Raw genomic sequence first — 23,150 nt, forward strand, 5'->3', positions numbered from 1 at the left:
TCCATGGTGTTGTGCTAGGCCGGCATGGGGTTGGGTAAGTATAACTTCTTTCTTTTGCACCAGGGAGGTATAGGAGTCCGTCTAAGGTCCATGGTGTTGTGCTAGGCCCGCATGGGGTTGGGTAAGTATAACTTCTTTATTTTGCACCAGAGAGGTATATGAGTCCGGCTGAGGTCCCTGGTGCTGTGCTAGGCCGGCATGGGGTTGGGTAAGTATAACTTCTTTATTTTGCACCATAAAGCATAGAGAGCACTGACCGTACACACGTGGTGCGTCCCATTAGTTCCAAGGACAGTTGTGTCCGTGTTATCAGGATTGGTGTGGTCAGACTTGTTATCCACCTAAGCTGTGGATGAGGATACCCCGCATTGCCATGGTCAGTATGCTCTTTGTATATAGAAAGCAGGTCATACACGGCTGGTAAGGGGTCTCATATATCCAATCCTCATAGTAATAGGGTTTGAGTCAGACGGAATGTGGTGCAGGTGTTTGCACGTTGTTATTGCGGTAGCCGTCTGCTCCTGCTATACGCTGCATAGATGTTCCTTCTGTGTAATGTAACGCATGTACATATGCTATATGTTGTATCCTTATAGTGTCAGCCGACTCAGTAATATTATTATATCAGATCAGAGTGCAGAACAAATGTAACGCAGCATTGGGATGACTGATGGCGGCAGTGACTCTCATTCCTCACCCATCAGGAAGGAGCGTGTTCCTGCCGCTCCGCCATTAGGAAATCCTTCCCTCTTATCAGCCTCTCCATGCATTTTTCATGGCTCGCTCCATGGACTGGCTATAAGGAAATAAAATATAAGCTGACCAAGAAATACATTAGCTGGGAGCGATGAGATGGCGAGGCGGCGAGTGGGCAAGGTTTCATTAGCTGGGGAAGGTTTGTAGCGAGCTGCTCTTCCGCTCTCTCACCCCGGAGCCTTTTCAATTTACACTTCCCCTGCAGTCAGTAACAGGATTCAGCGACACGTCCATCGCTCACTCTCGTATCCGTCAGCGGCAGGGTGCTCCATCCACATCTCTCCGCTTCTCACCACCCTCGCCATGTTATTAATGGGGCTTTTCCTGGTTTACAGTATATGGAGAGGAGAAGGAGACATGTGCAGACTACTCCTACAGTCCAGCCCGCTACATTGGGAACATCCTTACTGGAAATCTTCCCAGATTCCTATTCAAACCAAATTTCATAGCATTTAGTCAGTATTTAGTCTGCACCTAAATTCCCCCCCCCCCCCAAAAACGAACAAAAACCCCTATTGTCTTTCCATGGTCCATCATTGCAGCCGCCTTATATCTTAGATGTCCATTGACTCCACCATAGTCACACATCAGACAAGTACTTCAGCAAACTTCACATTTGGCTCAAACTTGATATTTGCCTCTGGAATAGTAGAGGGGAATTCATTCTTGTCAATGTATAGAATTTAAAGGGATTTCCCATCCATAAAGTAACCGCTCTGGACAGTTCCTGACATGGACAGAGGTGGCAGCAGAGAGCACTGTGTCAGACTCCTTTCTAATACACCACTTCCTACAGGACATGCAGCAGCTATTACGTACTGGAAGACTGGAGACATTTAAATAGGAGTAATTATCAAATCTATGACTTTCTGACATCAGTTAGATTTTTTGCTTTGGAGTACCCCTTTAAATATCTAACCTTACAACAATATAGTCAGTTGTAGTAGTATATTTCCCAAAGGGCGATTCTAGTGCCAGTAACTACAAAGCTGGTGGTGTTTGGGCTCAGGCAGTCAGAAGGGGTTGTATATTATTCCCCCATTAGCTGCAATGTTCCTTGGTTTATAATGCATTGTGTATCTATATGATGTTTGTGTATGGTGTAGGTGTTAGGGTGTATGACATATAAAGTGATATAACAGGCTGGTGTGGCATCTAAATGTCACCTGTCTCCAGTAATTGTATTTACAGGGCAGGACGGCTTTTATAAAATGACAATGGAATTATTCCTGTAAGAATCCTGTCCGCAGGAGACATGAAGCACTACAATACAGGAAGGCAGAGCGCAGGGGGGCAGATGTGTTATGGGGTCTGTACCTCGGCTCTCTTCAGCTTTGTGGTTTCTCTTGGTGCACCGGGGCAGATGTATTATGGGGTCTGTACCTCAGCGCTCTCCTGCTTTGTGGTTTCTCTCAGAGCAGCGGGGCAGATGTATTATGGGGTCTGTACTTTGGCTTTCTCCAGCTTTGTGGTTTCCCTTGGTGTACCGGGCAGATGTATTATGTGGTCTGTACCCCTGGTCAGTCCTGCTTTGTAGTTTCTCTTGGTGCACCGGGGCAGATGTATTATGGGGTCTGTACCTCGGCTCTCTTCAGCTTTGTGGTTTCCCTTGGTGTACCCGGGGCAGATGTATTATGGGGTCTGTATCTCGGCTCAGTCCTGCTTTGTGGTTTCCCTTGGTGCACCGGGCAGATGCTTTATGGGGTCTGTACCTCAACTCTCTTCAGCTTTGTGGTTGCTCTTGGTGCACTGGGGCAGATGTATTATGGGGTCTGTACCCCTGGTCAGTCCTGCTTTGTGGTTTCCCTTGGTGCATCGGGGCAGATGTATTATGGGGTCTGTACCTCGGCTCTCTTCAGCTTTGTGGTTTCCCTTGGTGCACTGGGGCAGATGTATTATGGGGTCTGTACCCCTGGTCAGTCCAGCTTTGTGGTTTCCCTTGGTGCACTGGGGCAGATGTATTATGGGGTCTGTACCTCGGCACTCTCCTGCTTTGTGGTTTCCCTTGGTGCATCGGGGCAGATGTATTATAGGGTCTGTACCTCGGCTCTCCTGCTTTGTGGTTTCCCTTGGTGCACTGGGGCAGATGTATTATGGGGTCTGTACCTCGGCTCTCTTCAGCTTTGTGGTTTCTCTTGGTGCACCGGGGCAGATGTATTATGGGGTCTGTACCTCGGCTCTCTCCTGCTTTGTGGTTTCCCTTGGTGCACCGGGGCAGATGTATTATGGGGTCTGTACCTCGGCTCTCTTCAGCTTTGTGGTTTCCCTTGGTGCATCGGGGCAGATGTATTATGGGGTCTGTACCTCGGCTCTCTTCAGCTTTGTGGTTGCTCTTGGTGCACCAGGGCAGATGTATTATGGGGTCTGTACCTCGGCTCTCCTACTTTGTGGTTTCCCTTGGTGCACCGGGGCAGATGTATTATGGGGTCTGTACCTCGGCTCAGTCCTGCTTTGTGGTTTCCCTTGGTGCACTGGGGCAGATGTATTATGGGGTCTGTACTCCAGCTCAGTCCTGCTTTGTGGTTTCCCTTGGTGCACCGGGGCAGATGTATTATGGGGTCTGTACCTCGTCTCTCTCCTGCTTTGTGGTTTCCCTTGGTGCACTGGGGCAGATGTATTATGGGGTCTGTACTCCAGCTCAGTCCTGCTTTGTGGTTTCCCTTGGTGCACCGGGGCAGATGTATTATGGGGTCTGTACCTCGTCTCTCTCCTGCTTTGTGGTTTCTCTTGGTGCACCGGGGCAGATGTATTATGGGGTCTGTACCTCGTCTCTCTCCTGCTTTGTGGTTTCCCTTGGTGCACTGGGGCAGATGTATTATGGGGTCTGTACTCCAGCTCAGTCCTGCTTTGTGGTTTCCCTTGGTGCATCGGGGCAGATGTATTATGGGGTCTGTACCTCGGCTCTCTTCAGCTTTGTGGTTTCCCTTGGTGCACCGGGGGAAAGATGTATTATGGGGTCTGTACCTCGGCTCTCTTGAGCTTTGTGGTTTCCCTTGGTGCACCGGGGCAGATGTATTATGGGGTCTGTACCTCGGCTCTCTTCAGCTTTGTGGTTTCCCTTGGTGCACTGGGGCAGATGTATTATGGGGTCTGTATTTCGGCTCTCTTCAGCTTTGTGGTTTCCCTTGGTGCACCGGGGCAGATGTATTATGGGGTCTGTACCTCGGCTCTCTTCAGCTTTGTGGTTGCTCTTGGTGCAGCGGGGCAGATGTATTATGGGGTCTGTACCTCGGCTCTCTTCAGCTTTGTGGTTTCCCTTGGTGCACCGGGGCAGATGTATTATGGGGTCTGTACCTCGGCTCAGTCCTGCTTTGTGGTTTCCCTTGGTGCACTGGGGCAGATGTATTATGGGGTCTGTACTCCAGCTCAGTCCTGCTTTGTGGTTTCCCTTGGTGCATCGGGGCAGATGTATTATGTGGTCTGTACCTCGGCTCTCTCCTGCTTTGTGGTTTCCCTTGGTGCACCGGGGCAGATGTATTATGGGGTCTGTACCTCGGCTCTCTTCAGCTTTGTGGTTGCTCTTGGTGCACCGGGGCAGATGTATTATGGGGTCTGTACCTCGGCTCTCTTCAGCTTTGTGGTTGCTCTTGGTGCACTGGGCTTGCACCCTATTTTTCTAGCCGTGTGCCTAAAAGAATAAATGTTTGCTGGTGCTTTAAGCTAGGTTCACATCACAATTTTGCAATCCATCTCACTGTATCCGGTTTGCAGAACGTACAGAAAAACGTGCTCAACCACATTTTTGTGTACATTTTAAATGTAAAAAAAAACTCATCCGTTTTCATCCTTTTTTTTTTATAATGTAAGTCAATGGAAAACGGATCAAAACGGATGGCATATAACGGCATCCATTTTTACCATCAGTTTTTTTTTTTTTTATTAAAGAGCGAATACCTTAAACGGATTGCAAAATCGTGATGTGAACCTAGCCTTAGGACCCTATCACATGGGACGATTATCGTGCAATCGTTCTGTGTAATTGCAGGCAACGATCGAAAAATCGTTCATATGTCGTTAATCGTTGATTTAGATCTAAACCTAAAATTATCGCTAATTGTTCGCTGTAATTCCACATTTGTTCGCTAAAGTTCCGCATTTTTTCACTAATCGTTCAGTGTAATTGCACATTGTTCATTGTTTTGCTGGGATCAGAAGGAATAAACGATCATAAAACGATCCTAATGACAATCGTAACTAACGACCATCGTTCTGTGTAATAAGGTGAAGATTTCAAGTTAACAATAAACAATCTCGTTTGCAATCGTTTATCGTTAGTCATTAATCGTTAAAAATCACTCCGTGTAATAGGACCCTTAGTGTGCTGGGCCATGCCGTCTTTGTCTTAGAATACTGCCCTCTCCATTGAACAGATTTGGATATGCAAAGCTTTATAGTTGGAGTTGCAGGGAATATGTAGATCATAATCAGAGCGAGGGTGTCAGAGAGGCCGTCCATATCCCTCCCCCACCCCTTCCTGGCTTGATTGATTGACATACAAGGCTCCTCCTCCAGTACTGACCTGTGCACATATGTCAGTCATGGCAGGGAGGGATGGGAAGGGGAGCGGCTCAGCACAACCTCTTCAACACTTTAGCTCTGAGCATGATCAACAACTGACAGATTTCCTATGGTGGCCATTTTTAATGGATGGCCAATATTTACTGGCAAATAACGGCCATAATGTAAAACAAAGGCCGTTATTATATAGATACCAGCCGTTTATATAAAATACTGCCAGTAAAATGATGGCTGTCCATTCAAAACGGTCGTCATTTCAACAGTGTGTGAACACAATTGGTGCACATGGAAATATGTGACCATTATATAGGATCTTCAGCCATCAATGTAGGGCTGAGAATGTGACCAATATTAGGTGCTAAGAATGATTGACGTCATTAGGACAACACAATTGTTTTGAATTGCAGTCAATGGAAATCTAATCTATTCTGTTGGAAAGCTGTTTGGATATGAATATGGCTGTATATATAATATAGATAGAATAATGGAGAATTACAAGAAACGTAACATAAATTTTGATCCAATCTTGATCATTTCCCCTTTAAGTCGCCTTTTTGTGCACGGAGACAAGTCTTCTTGTAGACCGGGGATTAATTGAGAAAATAAGTTAGGGTGCTCAGTCCTTGGCTACAAGACAAGTGATCATCGAGAAGAAACATCGAGATCAGATAATGTAATAAAATATAGACAGAGCCGGAGTGCTTCTTTAAAGGCCTGTGCGTTATAAATGACTGTCATCTCCAGCAGCGAGAGATTTGCATTGGGTCCATTTTTCACACCTAAGAAGTTTGGTGCCGCTTATCTGTCTCTCTTCTCCCTCTGGCCTTGCACTCGGAAATATAAAGATTAGATGCTCTAAGGAGATTCATTCTTCACGCCCGTGGTCAAGATGCATAATTGGATTTGGGAGCCAAAAGCATTGGCAGGTTCCCTGGTGTCTGTCATGGATCAGTCCCCTCTGCGGATTTAATAGGGTGTGTAATACCGAGCACATCGCACTTTATAGGTTCCTTCCTATTATTTAGCGGGATATGTTGCTGCTGAAGGTGCTAGCATTTGTCTCCATCCATTTTACAATCACTTTGGAAACTTCCTAAACTTTTTTCACAAGAAATACATTGGTTACATGGATCCCGCAGAGATTATTTATGTTGCTTTTTTTTCCTTACAATAATGCTGGGTTCACACACAGTATTTTTGGACCTTAAAGGAAAACTATCAGCAGGTTAGACGAATGTAACCAACTGCTGTGTCCCTATTAGACAGGAGATGCCTTGGAGGAGGGTATGTCTCTTATAGTATGTCTCTTACATTCCTCCTCGGAGTCATTCCAGTGCAGTTAGATGTGTTCCCCACCGCCCAGAAGACTGTTAGGAGCACTTTCTTTATAAAAGTCACAGGTCTTGTTGAGCCTAAGTAACCACAGGGTTCCTGGCTATACCATAAATGTTGTATATGGGGGTGTGGCTGCCTCCATGTGGGTGCTATAAGCTGAGATTAGATTAGTCAATGTAATGACAAGGGAAAAACCAAGGCCAGGTATCCATCCACATACAGCTGTTTCGGGGTGCCCCAGGGGGCAGTACACCTAGGATTTCACAGCATTGAGCGCTTTTACTAGCATCCGGCAGTGTTATGGTTTGTCTGGTCTCCCTGAGATCAGCGATCTGTTTCTCTTATAGGGTGGGTCCATACTACGGACAATGTCCGTCGTGTGTCCGCACGCACGGGCACGCACCTTTCTGCCGGCTCCATAGACACCATTCTATGGTTCGGCATATTCCGCTATAGCGGAATACACCGGCCCATAGAATGGTGTCTATGGAGCCAGCGGAAAGGCGCACGGACATACTGCGGAATTCCGCTGAGTTTGTCTGCGAGAATTCTTCAGTATGAACCCACCCATAGAGTAGGACCATGTCTCTGAGGACACCTTCACATCGTGACATGGTAAACTGTTTGATCAAATTGTTTGCTAATTTTTTAATATAGAGCAGGTTTTTATCGTGTGTACGCCGGGGGGGAATATATACAGTAGGCACTCGCACCTGTAGGTTGCTGTTGCACTTTTTTGTCTGTACGTCAGCCACATGCAGCGTGCAACCTGCAGTGTGAACAAAGGCATAGAGGTGCTGCCAACTTTTTTCTATAAGAGTGTGGGCTCACCATGTGTATAGCGTCCAGTGTATGTATTGGCTCCTGAAGTGGAGCACAGAGGCCGATTAGACTCAGGACGATTCCTGATAAACAACCAAATATAATAAAAAAAATATCCAAATGTCTTCAGCTCTGTTGTATTAAAACATTAAACTTTTATTCATCCATCAGATGAAAAGAGACGTCCACTTCAATGGGTATAAAATAACACCGTTGCGTCTGACATTATAAGACTCCTTAATCATGGCCGCCTTCCTGGCTAGTCATTCTTTATAATGGGAAAAGTGATGTTATGATAAGATAGCATAAGGTGGCAATTTCTGGGAGAATACGGCCTCTATCTAACCGGCTGATGATTTACTTTGATATTTAATAATTCACTTCTAACAACCAGCTATCAGACTTAGTATTAAAACCTCAAAGCAGCGCGGTATCGGGAAACGGGTAAGTGCCATGTAAATGGAAGAGCTCCACCATTTGCCGCAGTTCAGTCTGTTTGTTTTTGTTCTATATTAATCACAACCTCGTTCTTTGATGATTTATTAATTAACAAATGGAAGAAAATGTTTTAGACGTTCCTATTTCTTTTAAATATAGAACGACTAATATAACTCCCCGGGCCGTTCAATAGGTAGAGCTATAAAATATATATATATCCTTGGCATCAGACAGGCGGCTGGTTGTTTTAACTGAGATACTTCTAAGTAATTCATTATATTTTCATGCGGTAACTAAATTGTGGTTTTTCCGGAAGAGGACTATAGTAACCTATCCACACCAAGGTATTTGCATCTGATTATGTCTCTCACCTGGTTTCCTAGCCTCTCCGCCAATAGTCATGGTTTGTATCGGTGCGTTGGGAAATCCTGAACATGTGCGATCAAGGTGATTTTTAACTCTAAAGAATGACATTGTTTATCGTCAAGGGAGAAGTCCGGCTGGCAGATTTTAAAAATGGCCGAACTTCTCCTTTAATCTGAAATCGTTCTCCATATTACACAGAACGATAGTTGTTAGTTACTACGGCCGTTTCCTCCATCTGATCCTGGTAAATGAAGGAACGATGTGGAATTACACTGAACCAATAGGGAACAAATGCTGCAATTACCGCAAACGATTAACGGTGATTTTGGTGAAACGAACAATGAACGATCGTTGCTGCATTTACACAAAACAATTATCATTCAAATTCTAACGGTATGCCGATAATTCGCACACTGATCGTCCCGTGTAATAGGGCCCTTAGTGTGAGTCTGGGAAGTCTTCAGTGTTGTGGATTTTAGGATTCCTTCCTTTCTGTAACATAGATTATTAATACCAATCCCCGACATGAACACATTGCATAATGCAACAATGTATAAACGTTACCACAGGATATGCAGGATCCATTATAAATGGTGAAGGTCCAGCTGTGAGGAATATATCCGGAGCATATAGTAACCACTGTGCCCGGTAACCCGTGCTATAAGCATATAATACCCACTGAGCCTGGAAGTAAGGTGGTGGTCTATGTGTATGGAAAAGCTCATTATTACCATACGGGGGGTGAAGCCACTGAGAAGGCGGATGTAGTGTTACCTGCTGGCAATGCTAAACCTCTTGGTAATAAAAATAATATAGTTTTTAACCTCAGACGACCAAGAGAAGAGATCTCACGATATTGGTACTGAATATCCATGGTGTACGGTCCATTCCCATTGGCAATGTACATTCCCACCTATATTTTTTTGTACTTTTTCTGAACTTGAGGTTGATGGAGTAAATAAAATCCACACTGTCCACTGACCGAGACACCAGTATGGAGGACATGGAGGGAGCCATGAGGCATGGAAAGCTTTGAGGCTATCACTTACCATTGTATAGAACTAATACTTATTACATCATATATAAAGGCTGTAGAATGTATCTAGAAGCTGGAGGCTGTGTGTGTATGTGCATAGACAATAACATGTCTACACTATGGTGGTGGAGGAGGGCCAGGAGGTCAAACACTCCAATAGAGGTCATGTGATATGCCGACGAAGATATATGTGTATGATTTATAAGGCTGCGTTCACACTACGTATGTTTCAGTCAGTATTGCAACCAAAACCAGGAGAGGATTAAAAACACAGAAAGGCTCTGTTCACACAATGATGAAATTGAGTGGATGGCCGCCATATAACAGTAAATAACGGCCATTATTTCAATATAACAGCCGTTGTTCTAAAATAACAGCAAATATTTGCCATTATATAGCGGCCATCCACTCAATTTCAACATTGTGTGAACAGAGCCTTTCTGTGTTTTTAATCCACTCCTGGTTTTGGTTGCAATACTGACTGAAATATACATATACTGACTGAAATATACGTAGTGTGAACGCAGCCTGGAGGTGTATGATGGCTATATCACCTCCAGGCAGTATTATAGGAAGGTAAGGGTATGCTCACACAGAGGAATAGGGGAGGAATTTCAAGCAGAATCCGTGCTTAATTTTACACGTATTCCACATGAAAATCCGCCCATAAAATATGTATAGAGCAATGTCCCCTTGTGTTCAATGGGATTTCTGCTCTGTTGTTGACACTGCAGAATTTACACATGGAATGTTCTGCCGCGGGTTAGTTTTCCACCCAAAGAATTGACATGCCCACTAGAGAAATCCCTTAGAAGTCATTGGGGCTTTGAATTTCAGCTTTCTGCTCAAATTCCGCAGGAAATTTCAAGCAGAAAACTCTCCTCGCCTATTCCTCAGTGTGAACATACCCTAAGAAACATTTGCCATACATGGAAGATGTGGAGCAGATCTGTCAAAATGACGTTATCCAGACCCGAACACTCGGCATTTGACTCCCCGCGGCTGCAGAAGTTGGATGCCGCCATAGGGCTGCCTGAAGAACATGGCTATATCCATGTTTTCCAGGACTCTCTAGGGCGGAATCTAACTTCTTCAGCCGCGCGGAGTCAAACGCCGAGTGTTCGGTTCGGATAACTTTGCTGAACTGGAACATTTCTTATTGGAGAGTGATGAAGCTCTTACATGTCTCTGGCTTTTCACAGACTTGATCATATCCGCAGCCAATGTTTCTTCTGCCCTTTCAGCACTCACCAGTGTCCAACGCCAATTCCCAGGAGGCCAATATTAACCCAAAAGCGATTACACGGCCCTCTGTGTCCATCATAGAGGCGGGAGTGAAAGCAGGCTATTGTTAAGGTTGGGTGACACGAGAACCAGCGAGACCTTCCCAGAGGGAATTGTCCTGCAGTAGTAGTAGTGGCAGGGACTATATGGCTAGCCTTCCAGCTGTGCACTAGATCTCTTCCTATGGCACGGGGATCACATTGTGCTTTGTGAATGACATATCCCGCCATTGTATGTATAGAATAATCACGCTTCATTTTCTAGCACTATAGGGCTATACATGTATTTGTCCCCAGTCGTCATCCAGGAACCTACACGCCAGCGTCTGCATTTCCACAAATATACTATGTGCCCTACTTTATCACCGTCTCCTCACCCGACTCGCCCGTCATCATTCCACATGCACTTCCATTACTTTTTAAGTAGCATTCCTTCTCTAAATTCAGCTTATTTAATTTTTTATTCAGCCTTGAAATGGAACCTTTTGCTTGACCTGGTTCTTTCAGCAAAGTCTTCCAGATATTGCCCCGGGCGTCTCACTCACCCCCCTGCTTTTCTTATACTGTGTGATGAAAATGTGATTGCATTTTCCTGATTTCATATGGTATGCATTATTTCCATCTTCCCCCCACAGCATTGCTATGCTTACATCAGAGGTCCGGCGGGCCGGGCCCGGGTCATCTCAGGCCACCACTATTGCCACCGCTTGTTTGATATAGTCAACATGTCCTGATCAAAACTTAATAAAATTTTAAGGGAATCTGTCAGCTCCTGGGCCCCACCTGAGGTGCTGACAGTGTGCTGTAGCTGGCAGTCCTCTAGTGAGCATGCTGCCTTTTGGTAATATGTCTGTGCAGTGGATTATTCACAATCTCAGGTCTCCTACTGTCATGAACAGTCACTGAGGAGCTGTGGCTCAGCGTTTGTACCATACTCTGGCCACCTCACCACTCCTTCCTCCTCCTCCTCCTCCTCCTCCTCCTCCTCCTTCTTCTTCTTCATGAATAATCAATGCTGCCCGGCCTCCTGCTCGCTCAGCTGTCAGCCAGCGTCTCTGATTGCAGATCAGTCCTCTGTAGGCAGGTTATATCTGAAAGAAACTTTCAGATATAGTTGAATCTCTGAGCCCCAAATGTGTTGGAGCTGTGGTTTAGGGGTAACTCAGCTGTATAGGGACCTGCCAGGAGGTATTTCTATGGTTCAATTCCCCTACTATAAATAAAATATAGTTATATATTTTTTCTTTTTTTCCTTTACATTTTTAAAAAGTGTAAAGAATTCCCAATCAGGCCTAAATTTGTTTTTAAAAATATTTTTTAATACAATAATGAGAAAAAAAATAATAAATCAGGTAACTCACCAGCAAGTCTTTTTTTGGTTTGATTCCCCTGATGGAAATAAAATATAGTTTTATATATATATATATTTTATTTTTTTTTCTCATTATTGTATCAAAGAATTCCAGATCAGGTCCAAATTAGTTTTTAATACAATAAGGGGGAAAAAAATTAGCTAGTGATTCCGGTCAGATTTGTTAGTTTTTTTCCGTTCATTTGTTATATTGCTGATTGATTTTGCCCTTTTAGTGAGTCTTCGCATGTATGTCCGTTGTTTGTTTGTGTATGATCTGCAGGAGGGTTGATCTCTGGATTCTGCTTTGTCTTTACTCACTGTTTAAACGCTATCACTGCAGAACATTAAAGGCATTAACACGATACTATAGAGCCATAAATCCAGGCGTTCCGGAGAAGACACTTTATGATCCCTTTCCGAGCTGTCATTAACAAGCATTGCGTCTGCTGAGACGAGTGCCCTGTTGCCATAAAAAGAAAGAAGCCGGTGTCGATGTACCCAAACATATCCTCTTGTCCGTAATTTAGCAATCAGAGCGTGCGAGGGCGCCTCCATAATGAGAACTTAATTAGCAGGAGAAAAAGCACACAAGGGCATTGGGTTCCTGCAAACTTGGTGCTTGGAAAATCCTCCATTACTGCAGCCATGTTACAGGCCGCGAGGCTCCATCTATAGACACATTGTGTTATATGGTGTTACATTGTATGTGGGGTAATGGCTGTTATCTAAAGGTCTAAGTCTGGGTTCACACTTCGTTTTTGCAATCCGTTTTTTTTTTCCAAACAATGGATGGTAAGTCGGATGCATATGTGGGCATCCGTTTTGAACAGTTTTTCCATTGATCTCCATTATAAAAATGAGGATTAAAATGCATCTGTTTTTTTTAACATACACAAAAATAAGGTCAGCTGCTGTATGTCCTGCAGGAAGTTTTGTATACTTTCCAGTCTGACACAGTGCTCTCCGCTGCCACCTCTGTCCATGTCAGGAACTGTCCACAGCAGCAGCAAATCCCCATAGAAAACCTCTCCTGCTCTGGACAGTTCCTGACATGGACAGAGGTGGCAGCAGAGAGCACTGTGTCAGACTGGGAAGTATACAAAACTTCCTGCAGGACATACAGCAGTTGATAAGTACTGGAAGACTGGAGATTTTTAAATAGAAGTAAATTACAAATCTGTATAACTTTCTGACACCAGTTGATTAGAAATAAAACGATTTTCGCTAGAGTACCCCTTTAAACTATTGTTTAACCCAATACAATGGGCATACAATAGTTTATAAAAACATAACAGATAGTTGGCAGATAAAGCCCCCCTGGTCCATCTACTGCGCCCTATTAGTGTTGCCCTTCTTATTATCTTATAGATATATGTATATACCAGGCAGGTTATAGTCAGTTATTGTAGATTTACCAACCACATCTGCTGGAAGTTTGTTCCACGCATCTACTACTCTTTCAGTAAAGTAATATTTTCTTGTGTTGTTATCTTAGATCATTTTGATAAGAGACCCTTTATGTTTGGAAGCTCTTTAGTATTTTACTGAAGATTTTAAAGCAAATCTCTACCCACCAGATCCCCCCCCATCCCCAATTCTCAGGTAGCATTATGTCGCTTGTATCAGACAATGTCCTGTCCAGGGGTCCAGATCGCTGCTGGTCCCATGTTTTATTCCTGAGTAGCAGGAACCTATGGATGCTGTGGCCTAGGACTGCAACCGTCTGACTGTTCTTCCTGCCTATCATTTTTCTTTGTAGGCACTGGGGGGGCTAAAGCTTTGGCTGTCCAGGCATGATGGGAGTTGTAGTTTTGCAACAGCTGGAGAGCCTGAGGTTCCCTGGAATTGGACGCCAGGACCAGGAGTTTTGGGGGGGTCCAGTGGGTACAGATTCTCTGTAACATAACTTCAAGCTGCTCAGAAATACTGTGGAAAACCTACATAAAAACACCACAAGGGTGACAGAGCATATGGCCATAACCACACTAAGTCTATTTTTGTGTGGTCGAGGCCAAATGCTGTCCCCGCTCAGACAGTATTAGGGATATAGAATTACAATGAGAGATCTCATCCATATGATGGCGCCCCCACAAGGAGTGAATAAGATGTGCATTATAGTCACATTAAGCCGCTCCATCCCCTGATGATATTCCGAAGCATTTACCATAAAGCAACCCTGTTATTTTCCTTCATTGGATATCACGACAGCCAGGCCTGTGGGAGTTCAATGTAGAGAACTAGGCAGGATTCCACCCTAGGTCATAGAGGGGCGGCCATGTCCTGAGGCGCAGAGCGGACACAGGTGGGGTCCCTGAGGTGGGACTTATCCCGGATAAATGACAGTGTCAGTGAGATGTGTGTGTGTTATTAATGAGTCCCCAGCGAGGCGGAAGACTTTGGCTTAATAACCGTTCCCGCGCTGTGTAGGTGTTTGCAGAATGCTTAATTACTGCAGCTTAGACTCCCAAATTATTCCGAGTGCTATATTTGGCGCGGGGGGCCGAGCCGAGCGCTGGGTTACAATTATTTGCTATAATTAATTTGCTAAGAGGATTGGCGGGTGTTCAGGGAAGCGGTGGTGGGGCAGGAAGGCTAATCATTACATGCCAGCACCGCCATACACCTCCACTACAGCTTGTTTCCTATCATCTGCATCATGGAGAGGAGATCTGTGCACAGCGCCGAGAACATGGAGAGGAGATCTGTGCACAGCCCCAAGAATATGGAGAGGAGATCTGTACAGCACCGAGAACATGGAGAGGAGATCTGTGCACAGTGCTGAGAACATGGAAAGGAGATCTGTGCACAGCCCCAAGAATATGGAGAGGAGATCTGTGCAGCACTGAGAACATGGAAAGGAGATCTGTGCAGCACCGAGAACATGGAAAGGAGATCTGTGCACAGCCCCAAGAATATGGAGAGGAGATCTGTGCACAGCGCCGAGAACATGGAGAGGAGATCTGTGCACAGCCCCAAGAATATGGAGAGGAGATCTGTACAGCACCGAGAACATGGTAAGGAGATCTGTGCAGCACCGAGAACATGGAAAGGAGATCTGTGCACAGCCCCAAGAATATGGAGAGGAGATCTGTGCACAGCGCCGAGAACATGGAGAGGAGATCTGTGCAGCACCGAGAACATGGAAAGGAGATCTGTGCACAGCGCCGAGAACATGGAAAGGAGATCTGTGCACAGCGCCGAGAACATGGAGAGGAGATCTGTGCACAGCCCCAAGAATATGGAGAGGAGATCTGTGCACAGCCCAGAGAATATGGAGAGAAGATCTGTACAGCACCGAGAACATGGAAAGGAGATCTGTGCACAGCCCCAAGAATATGGAGAGGAGATCTGTGCACAGCGCCGAGAACATGGAGAGGAGATCTGTGCAGCACCGAGAACATGGAAAGGAGATCTGTGCACAGCGCCGAGAACATGGAAAGGAGATCTGTGCACAGCGCCGAGAACATGGAGAGGAGATCTGTGCACAGCCCCAAGAATATGGAGAGGAGATCTGTGCACAGCCCAGAGAATATGGAGAGAAGATCTGTACAGCACCGAGAACATGGAAAGGAGATCTGTGCACAGCGCCGAGAACATGGAGAGGAGATCTGTGCAGCACCGAGAACATGGAAAGGAGATCTGTGCACAGCGCCGAGAACATGGAAAGGAGATCTGTGCACAGCGCTGAGAACATGGAGAGGAGATCTGTGCAGCACTGAGAACATGGAAAGGAGATCTGTGCACAGCGCTGAGAACATGGAGAGGAGATCTGTGCAGCACTGAGAACATGGAAAGGAGATCTGTGCACAGCGCTGAGAACATGGAGAGGAGATCTGTGCACAGCGCCGAGAACATGGAGAGGAGATCTGTGCAGCACCGAGAATATGGAGAAGAGATCTGTGCACAGCGCCGAGAATATGGAGAGGAGATCTGTGCAGCACCGAGAACATGGAAAGGAGATCTGTGCACAGCCCCGAGAATATGGAGAGGAGATATGTGCAGCACCGAGAATATGGAGAGGAGATCTGTGCACAGCGCCGAGAATATGGAGAGGAGATCTGTGCACAGCGCTGAGAATATGGAGAGGAGATCTGTGCACAGCGCTGAGAATATGGAGAGGAGATCTGTGCACAGCGCCGAGAATATAGAGAGGAGATCTGTGCAGCACCGAGAATATGGAGAGGAGATCTGTGCAGCACCGAGAATATGGAGAGGAGATATGTGCAGCACCGAGAATATGGAGAGGAGATATGTGCAGCACCGAGAATATGGAGAGGAGATCTGTGCAGCACCGAGAATATGGAGAGGAGATATGTGCAGCACCGAGAATATGGAGAGGAGATCTGTGCAGCACCGAGAATATGGAGAGGAGATATGTGCAGCACCGAGAATATGGAGAGGAGATATGTGCAGCACCGAGAATATGGAGAGGAGATCTGTGCAGCACCGAGAATATGGAGAGGAGATATGTGCAGCACCGAGAATATGGAGAGGAGATATGTGCAGCACCGAGAATATGGAGAGGAGATATGTGCAGCACCGAGAATATGGAGAGGTGATATGTGCAGCACCGAGAATATGGAGAGGAGATATGTGCAGCACCGAGAATATGGAGAGGAGATATGTGCAGCACCGAGAATATGGAGAGGAGATCTGTGCACAGTGCTAAGAATATGGGGAAGGAGATCTGTGCACAGTGCTAAAAATATGGGGAAGGAGATCTGTGCACAGCGCCGAGAATATGGAGAGGAGATCTGTGCACAGCGCCGTGAATATGGAGAGGAGATCTGTGCACAGCGCCGAGAATATGGAGAGGAGGTCTGTGCAGCACCGAGGATAGGAGGAGATATTCGCAGAACGCTTACTGAGCTGAATTCAACAATGGAATCATAGGAAGATGGCAATTGAAGATGCTGTGTTTTTAGTTTTGCAGCAATCTCTTAAAGGGGTTATCCAGGATGAGAAAAAGCACAGCTACTTTATTGCAAAAAAAACAAAAAAACAAAACAGCGCCATCCCTGTCCTCAGGTTGTACACAAGATTACAATTCAGCCCCATTCTCTGCAAACCCACAGCCAAACCAAGAGAGTTGTGCTCTTTCTGGGAGAAACGAGACATGTTTTTGTTAAAGGGGTACTCTGGCGATTTTCTTTTTTTCTTTTAAATCAACTGGTTTCAGAAAGTTATACAGATTTGTAATATACTTTATTTAAAAAATCTTCCAGTACTTATCAGCTGCTGTATGTCCTGCAGGAAGTGGTGTATTCTCTCCAGTCTGACACAGTGCTTTCTGCTGCCACCTCTGTCCATGTCAGGTTTTGTATGAGGATTTGCTGCTGCTCTGGACAGTTCCTGACATGGACAGAGGTGGCAGCAGAGAGTACTGTGTGAGACTGGAGAGAATACACCACTTCCTGCAGAACATACAGCAGCTGATAAGTACTGGAAGGCTGGAGATTTTTAAATAGAAGTAAATTACAAATTTATATTACTTTTCGACACCAGTTGATTTGAAAGAAAACCTTTTTTCTGGAGTTCCCCTTTAAACATATATATAGTGCAGCATCTGAGGCCTTGGGCTGTCTTTTAATCATATTCACCATCACTTAGAGTACCTTGTACTACGTTGTATCATTGTATAAAATGATAAAGGTTAGACAAGTTTCCAAACATTTGGAGTATGGGGGTCACTAGGCAGCATTGTTCCTTCCAGGGCTATGCTCTCCTGCTGCATTCAGAGCTGAAATTATAAGTTGCCCGATTCCCTGCACAGCAATCGGCAGCTCCTTCTAAGATAAAATTGCAGACAAGCAGATTATGATAGCAGCGGTGGGTTCCTGCGCTCTGCAAAGATACCTGACTTCTCGCTTACATCAAGCAAAACACTTGTCCCTTTATCTCTCCCCTATGTGTCACCTCCAGAAAATCTTTTTATTCCTCTAGCACCTCAGTGTCTAAAACAAGGGAGCAAGTGGCAGCGGCTGACAAGGCTGGGAAATCAGCTCTCTTTTCTGCGCTTGTCTCCTCGTCCGCCCTCTGTCAGTCTATCCCTTGTGTCTGTCTGGGTTTATTTGCTCTTGAAGAGGAGTTATTCTACATAGTCTAAGCCTTGCAAAACCATATGGATGTAGCTGAGCTGAATTTGCAAATTAAAGAGGTATTCCACTCAAACAAAACTTTTGATATGTTGCTGCCCATGGTGAGACTAACAATTCCTTCCATACTTGTTATTATCTATTCAGTCTCCTTCCCCCAGTTCTCAGCTGCTGCTTTCTGCTGAACACACAAAATCTGTCAGTGAGCCTTTCTGTCTCCCCTTCCTCCCCCCTACCTTCTGAGACGGCTGATGTAAACAAGTCCCTGGCAGGCTGTATCTGCAACATTGTAGCTTCTCTGTAATGTTGGGAGGGTTAACAGTCAGCTTATCCGGAACTTTACCTCAGAATAACCCTCCCAGCATAACAAAGAAGCTACAATGTTGCACGTGAAGCCAGTCAGGGACTTGTTTACATCAGCCGTCTCAGAAGGGAGGGGGGAGGAGGGGGAGACAGAGAGAAAAGCTCACACATAGAATTTTGTGTCTTCAACATGGGTCAAAAGGGTAGTGACTCTCCTTAAGGAGAGCCCCTCATTAAGACGTGTGGAGACTTAGAGACCGTTGTTGCTCCATTGAGAACTCTGGGAAGAAAGGATATGCAAAATAGCTCCCACACTTTTTGAGCAAAGAGATGTCCATAGTCTCGCTCAGTCAAGCAACCTTAGAACATTGGCTGGGGATTTTATGCCAAGCCAAACAATCTCTCCAAAAGGAAAGATTTCCCATCTGCAAACAGCTGTTTCAGGGGGTTTGCCCCTCATCAGTGAGGCAACAGAAAGTGTCTTCAACAGAACGCAGCAGCTGAGAACTAGGAGAAGGAGACTGAATAGATAATAACAAGTATGGAAGGAATTGTTAGTCTTACCATGGGCAGCAACATATCAAAAATTATGTTTCAGTGGAGTGCCCCTTTAACTCCTTTAACCCCTTTAACTCAGAGCATGACATACATGCTCATACATTGTGATAACTATCCTAATGCAGTCACATCTCAAGGCCGGCTCTGCTGCATCTCATTATCGGCGTGTGGTTTGTGTCATAAAGCCGTGTTTTACAGTGGCGTCTGCTAATATGCAGATTTTACCGTGTTCTGCTCCTCTAGAAGAATTAATGACAGGGTAATATTAATGTTATTTACATAATCTTACTAAATTCGGACTGGCTTTTTTTTTATTATAATAACAGAGCGGAGATAAAACCGCCGGCGGTGCTTATTATTCATCAGAGGACAGTTGGCAATCGGACTTCATAAATTGTCAATAAACAGCAGTGAATTTGACTTTATTATTATTGTTATTATTCTCATTTATTGCTCTCCGTAATATACACATCCTATGCACATGCATGAAGGCGTGGGGGCCCATCCGTACAGAACATGCCTGCCATTAATAACACCTGTGCATATGCATGAAGGCGTGGGGGCCCGTCCATACAGAACATCCCTGCCATTAATAACGCCTGTGCATATGCATGAGGACCACCCGCTTCCCATGTGTGTGTATGCATAAGGGCCAGCCTCTTCCCGTGTATATATATGCATAAAGACCAGCCGCTTCCCATGTGTGTATGCATGAAGACCAGCCGCTTCCCATGTGTGTGTATGCATAAGGCCCAGCCGCTTCCCGTGTATATATATGCATGAAGACCAGCCGCTTCCCATGTGTGTATATGCATGAAGACCAGCCTCTTCCCATGTGTGTGTATGCATAAGGCCCAGCCGCTTCCCGTGTATATATATGCATGAAGACCAGCCTCTTCCCATGTGTGTGTATGCATAAGGCCCAGCCGCTTCCCGTGTGTGTGTATGCATGAAGGCGTGGGGGCCCGTCCATACAGAACATGCCTGCCATTAATAACACCTGTGCATATGCATGAGGACTACCCGCTTCCCGTGTGTGTGTGTGTGTGTGTGTGTGTGTGTGTGTATGCTTGAAGACCAGCTGCTTCCCATGTGTGTATATGCATGAAGACCAGCCGCTTCCCGTGTGTGTGTGTGTGTATGCATAAGGCCCAGCCTCTTCCCGTGTATATATATGCTTGAAGACCAGACGCTTCCCATGTGTGTATGCATGAAGACCAGCCGCTTCCCATGTGTGTATATGCATGAAGACCAGCCGCTTCCCGTGTGTCTGTGTATGCATAAGGCCCAGCCTCTTCCCGTGTATATATATGCTTGAAGACCAGACGCTTCCCTTGTGTGTATATATATGCATGAAGACCAGCCGCTTCCCATGTGTGTATATGCTTGAAGACCAGACGCTTCCCATGTGTGTATATGCATGAAGACCAGCCGCTTCCCATGTGTGTATATATATATGCATGAAGACCAGCCGCTTCCCATGTGTGTATATGCATGAAGACCAGCCGCTTTCCATGTGTGTATATGCATGAAGACCAGACGCTTCCCGTGTGTGTATATATATATGCATTAAGACCAGCTGCTTCCTGTGTGTGTGTGTATGCATAAGGCCCAGCCTCTTCCCGTGTATATATATGCTTGAAGACCAGCCGCTTCCCATGTGTGTATATGCATGAAGACCAGCCTCTTCCCATGTGTGTGTGTATATGCATGAAGACCATCCGCTTCCCATGTGTGTATATGCATGAAGACCAGCCGCTTCCCGTGTATGTATGCATGAGGACCAGTCACTTCCTGTGTGTGTATGTATGTATATGCATGAAGACCAGCCGCTTCCCCTGTGTGTGTGAATAAGGACCAGCCGCTTCCCGTGTGTGTGTGTATATGCATGAAGACCAGCCCCTTCCCGTGTATGTATGCATGAGGACCAGTCACTTCCTGTGTGTGTATGTATGTATATGCATGAAGACCAGCCGCTTCCCCTGGGTGTGTAAGAATAAGGACCAGCCGCTTCCCGTGTGTGTGTGTATGCATGAAGACCAGCCGCTTCCCGTGTGTGTGTGTGTATGCATGAAGAACAGCTACTTCCCGTGTGTGTATGTATATGCATGAAGACCAGCCGCTTCCCATGTGTGTGTGTATGCATGAAGACCAGCCGCTTCCAGTGTGTGTGTGTGTGTGTGTGTGTGTATGCATGAAGACCAGCTGCTTCCAGTGTGTGTGTGTGTGTATGCATGAAGACCAGACGCTTCCCGTGTGTGTATGTATATGCATGAAGACCAGACGCTTCCCGTGTGTGTATGTATATGCATGAAGACCAGACGCCTTCCGTGTGTGTGTGTACGCATGAAGACCAGACGCTTCCCGTGTGTGTGTGTGTGTGTGCATGAAGACCAGCCTCTTCCCATGTGTGTGTGTATGCATGAAGACCAGACGCTTCCCGTGTGTGTATGTATATGCATGAAGACCAGACGCTTCCCGTGTGTGTATGTATATGCATGAAGACCAGACGCTTCCCGTGTGTGTATGTATATGCATGAAGACCAGACGCCTTCCGTGTGTGTGTGTACGCATGAAGACCAGACGCTTCCCGTGTGTGTGCATGAAGACCAGCCTCTTCCCATGTGTGTGTGTATGCATGAAGACCAGACGCTTTCCGTGTGTGTGTGTGTGCATGAAGACCAGCCTCTTCCCATGTGTGTGTGTATGCATGAAGACCAGACGCTTCCCGTGTGTGTATGTATATGCATGAAGACCAGACGCTTCCCGTGTGTGTATGTATATGCATGAAGACCAGACGCCTTCCGTGTGTGTGTGTGTGTGTGTGTGTGCATGAAGACCAGCCTCTTCCCATGTGTGTGTGTGTATGCATGAAGACCAGACGCTTTCCGTGTGTGTGTGTATGCATGAATACCAGCCTCTTCCCATGTGTGTGTGTATGAATAAGGACCAGCCGCTTCCCATGTGTGTGTGAATAAGGACCAGCCACTTCCCGTGTGTGTGTGTGTATAAATAAGGACCAGCCGCTTCCCGTGTGTGTATGAATAAGGACCAGCCGCTTCCCGTGTGTGTGTGTATATGCATGAAGACCAGCCGCTTCCCGTGTGTGTGTGTGTTTGTATGAAGACCAGCCGCTTCCCGTGTGTGTGTATGCATGAAGACCAGCCGCTTCCCGTGTGTGTGTGTGTGTGTGTGTGTGTATATGAAGACCAGCCACTTCCCGTGTGTGTGTGTGTATGAATAAGGACCAGCTGCTTCCCGTGTGTGTGTGTATGTATGTATGAAGACCATCCGCTTCCCGTGTGTGTGTGTATGAAGACCAGCCGCTTCCCGTGTGTGTGTGTATGCATGAAGACCACCCGCTTCCCGTGTGTGTGTGTGTGTATGTATGAAGACCAGCCGCTTCCCGTGTGTGTGTGTATGCATGAAGACCAGCCGCTTCCCGTGTGTGTGTGTATGCATGAAGACCAGCCGCGTTTCCGTGTGTGTGTGTGTATGTATGTATGAAGACCAGCCGCTTCCCGTGTGTGTGTGTGTATGTATGTATGAAGACCAGCCGCTTCCCGTGTGTGTATGTGTATGAATAAGGACCAGCCGCCTTCCGTGTGTGTGTGTATGTATGTATGAAGACCAGCCGCTTCCCGTGTGTGTATGAATAAGGACCAGCCGCTTCCCGTGTGTGTGTGTGTGTATATGTATGAAGACCAGCCGCTTCCCGTGTGTATGAATAAGTAAATCAGCGTTATCTCTATATATCCAGTAAGGCGGATAGAAATGTATGTTGCAGCTTCTATTTCCCAGCATGGGATCAGATTTAGAAAACGTATTAAAGTAAAGAAAAGCGAAATGGCTGGAACGTGTACGTGTGCCGTCAGACGCCACATTATAATGTGATTTCAGGAGAAGGTTTTTTCTTTTTTTTCCATCTCCCTCTGAGGACGTTTGAGGCTGCGAGTCAGTGACTGCGAAATCCCATTGCAAAGTTCATCAGGAATGGTGTTCCAGCTGCTGGAGTGATAGATAGGTTTAATTACACTGAATTACTGCGGCAACAGCCGCTCCGCTCTCCCCAAAGTCATTAAAAAGAAAGGATTTTTTTCTGAGCTGGTCACTGGCCCAGGCCGGCCCTTTAATATGGTAGCCTGGTGCATGGTCCGCAGCTGGGCCGGGGTCAGGGGGGCCGCACACTTGTCATCTTCGGCTGATTTCCTAGGAGTCTTACTGCATAGAGGTCAGCCTGGATCACTTGTTCATTGCCGGAATCACTGCCCTTGCAGGAAATGATG

At 46.0% G+C, this 23,150-nt stretch overlaps 1 protein-coding gene across 4 annotated transcripts in view; it reads left to right on the forward strand.

The window, feature by feature from the left end:
• PLXNA2 (plexin A2) overlaps window positions 1–23,150 on the forward strand; it is a 279,919-nt gene that overhangs the window by 162,875 nt on the left and 93,894 nt on the right. The gene's annotated exons all lie outside the window — the stretch shown is intronic.

Source organism: Dendropsophus ebraccatus, chromosome 11 (assembly GCF_027789765.1).
Source record: "Dendropsophus ebraccatus isolate aDenEbr1 chromosome 11, aDenEbr1.pat, whole genome shotgun sequence".
Lineage (NCBI taxonomy): Eukaryota > Metazoa > Chordata > Amphibia > Anura > Hylidae > Dendropsophus > Dendropsophus ebraccatus.